Genomic DNA, 3,159 nt, shown 5'->3' on the forward strand with positions numbered 1-3,159 from the left:
TCTGTTTTGCCACTGTACCTTTAAGACCTCTATGTAAATGACCTCTGTTATGATTGGCTAACATGTTTATAGATATGTAATTCACATTGTTGATCATCAGGGTGAGCCAGAGCTGCGGAATACTAATTAGTCAAATACTAAATACTTAATGATATGCGTACATGCACGCTCATGGTAATGTGCTCATGATTATGATGATTATCGTTATCATAATGTCTTATTTTTGCACTTTAGTTTTCATAAATAGTCTGGATTGACTGCTGCGTGTTGCGCTAGAGTAGGTCAATGTAGTACATGTTTTTTTTCTTGCTCTTTTAGAAGAAATACTATGTTTTCCAAGATATGTTCATTTATAGCAATTAATTATTAATTTGCCTGCTTTGCATAAACAATTAATAATTCATTAGGACCAGGTTATGACCTGAATCAGTGCAGTGATTGTATTTCTCGTGTTTTCTTTGCAGTTGGGATGAAAGCAGCTCCATCAGCAGCGGTTTGAGTGATGGTTCAGACAACCTCAGCTCAGAGGAGTTCAACGCAGGCTCCTCCCTCAACTCCCTGCCGACAACTCCCATTGGCTCCCGACGCAACTCTGCCATTGTGGTAATTCACTTCAATTGGATAGAAATATTGCTTGTTTCTGCTTCAAGGTTTGTTGCATCAGTTGGCCAATTTGTGACACACTGGATCAGTCTAGCCTGAGCACACAGTACTTGCTGCTAATGGGATGAATGTGTTACAAACCACTAACCGCATTAGAGTTAGTGAGCACGCACTGACTCAGTCGATACTCATCTGAAATCTGTCACCACAGAACACAGACGACACAGTTTATCCCACCCAAAGACAGGGATGTGACTCTTCCCTGGCCAAGAAGTCTTCAGGGAGTCTCTGGTTTCATTCTCAAAGATGAACTCCCATGTAGTGTTACGGGTTCAGTCCTCTGTGTGTGAATGTGTGTTTGTGTTGGTTAGGATTTGTTGAAGACCACACCGCTTTCTGGTTTCATTTCAGCCCTTCTGGCTACCTAAAATCACAGTTTCTTGGCGTTGTGAGAAACATTTACCACATTATTATAGTACAAATGGGCCACAGTGTCTGTATTTATTTTGAATGTTATTAGAGATATTAGTTAGATCCTACACACAAAGTTCACACACAAAAAAAGCATTTATTCACTCTTATGTTGATTCTAACATGAATAATTTGTTGCAAATGAAAAAAAAAATTATGTTCAGCATTCCCAGTGCAATCCCAGGAATCTTCTCTAGAGAATAAAATCAGATTAGCAGTGTCCCTGTCATCCTTCTAAACTGAAATTAACCTCTCTGGCAGCACCACAGGCCCAGTAATCTGCTCCATGAGGTTACAGCATCACCACACATGCTCTGCTGGACAAACAGATCACAGTGTTCTTCTAAACCCCCCACAGACTCTCATGCCAGCCTGCCCTCCTCCTCAGCTGACTTTATTGTACTCTTCAGGTATGAAGAGATGGAGGAGGGAATAATCCCCAGCTTCTTTCTTGATCTGACCCACGCGGCTGCCTCAGCCAGAAGAAGGAAATGACATGTCAACATCACAGTTATACAAACATCAAAGTTCAGACAGGTTTAATTGGTCAAATACGTGAGCTTGCCGTATCCCATAATTCCCAGTATAAGGGAGCAGAAATTCCTCAAATGACATCTACCTTTCACGAAGGTGAAATTTAATAAAGCAGGTATGCCCCTCCACAGAGCTTCTCCTTAAGCCGGACATGGTTCGTTGGACCTGGCAACATGGTCAGACTCCTCTTACTTTAAATGCTCTTCTCCTATGGTTCACTTTCACCAAATCTTTTTTTTTTTTTTTCAAATCAAAAAATGAAGCCTTGTTCAGTTTCATTTATTACACAAGGATTTTAATCTCACGAGGTAACACTAGAACCTTAAATGTAAGGTTTGATATACATAAAAAAAAAAAATTCACCCAAAAATGAAAATTTGCTGAAAATGTACGCACCCTCAGATCATCCAAGACATAGATGAGTTTATTTCTGTCAGGACCACTATCGTCAAAGACGACTGACAATTGATATAGTATACAGTTTGGATTGGCGGCGATATGGTTCTGTTCTGTATATCCATGCAGCCTAGAATAGATAGATAGATAGATAGATAGATAGATAGATAGATAGATAGATAGATAGATAGATAGATAGATAGATAGCACACATTAACACATTAATTAAGCAGGCAGAAGCTAGTTTTGTGTCTTTTAATTAAACCCAGTGATAGATAGAGACAAAACTAAACAGACGGTTCTTCTGGAGAAGAAACACTGCTCTTTCACCCAAAAATGAAAATTTGCTGAAAATGTACGCACCCTCAGATCATCCAAGACATAGATGAGTTTATTTCTGTCAGGACCACTATCGTCAAAGACGACTGACAATTGATATAGTATACAGTTTGGATTGGCGGCGATATGGTTCTGTTCTGTATATCCATGCAGCCTAGAATAGATAGATAGATAGATAGATAGATAGATAGATAGATAGATAGATAGATAGATAGATAGATAGATAGATAGATAGCACACATTAATGTACACATTAAGCAGGCAGAAGCTAGTTTTGTGTCTTTTAATTAAACCCAGTGATAGATAGAGACAAAACTAAACAGACGGTTCTTCTGGAGAAGAAACACTGCTCTGATGTTCTGTGGTGTGCTGATTTATCTCAGCGTGCGTTACTTCTGTTCATCTCCACTGCTCGTGTTGGAATGTCACCACAACGCATCTCACAAACCAGGACCCTGAAACAAAACGTCCATGTTTGGTGGCTTGTGTCGAGATAAAACAGTTGCTTCTTTTTCCTTTCACCGGAGTGGTTCTCATCGTTGCTGATGTTTATGGAAGCCTGTTTCCACCACAGAATAAAAAAGGTGATTGTGACTTTTTATCTCACAATTTAGATTTTGATGGCACAGTTTTGAGTTTATATCTCGCAATTCTGACTTTTTTTCTTTGAGTTGCACAGAAAAATCTGAATTCTGAGATATAAACTATCTATCTATCTATCTATCTATCTATCTATCTATCTATCTATCTATCTATCTATCTATCTATCTATCTATCTATCTATCTATCTATCTATCTATCTGTCTGTCTGTCTGT

General features: G+C 38.7%; 1 long non-coding RNA gene across 1 annotated transcript in view; it reads left to right on the forward strand.

Moving 5' to 3' along the window:
• The first annotated feature begins 468 nt into the window (after positions 1-468).
• Positions 469-3,159, forward strand: part of LOC107578127 (uncharacterized) — a 3,876-nt gene continuing 1,185 nt past the window's right edge. Inside the window, exon 1 of the long non-coding RNA XR_001608305.1 lies at positions 469-603. This is a non-coding gene — a long non-coding RNA (uncharacterized lncRNA). The remainder of the gene's footprint in view (positions 604-3,159) is intronic.

The sequence above is a fragment of the Sinocyclocheilus grahami genome, unplaced genomic scaffold (assembly GCF_001515645.1).
Source record: "Sinocyclocheilus grahami isolate Dianchi unplaced genomic scaffold, SAMN03320097.WGS_v1.1 scaffold8964.1, whole genome shotgun sequence".
In the NCBI taxonomy this organism is placed as follows: domain Eukaryota; kingdom Metazoa; phylum Chordata; class Actinopteri; order Cypriniformes; family Cyprinidae; genus Sinocyclocheilus; species Sinocyclocheilus grahami.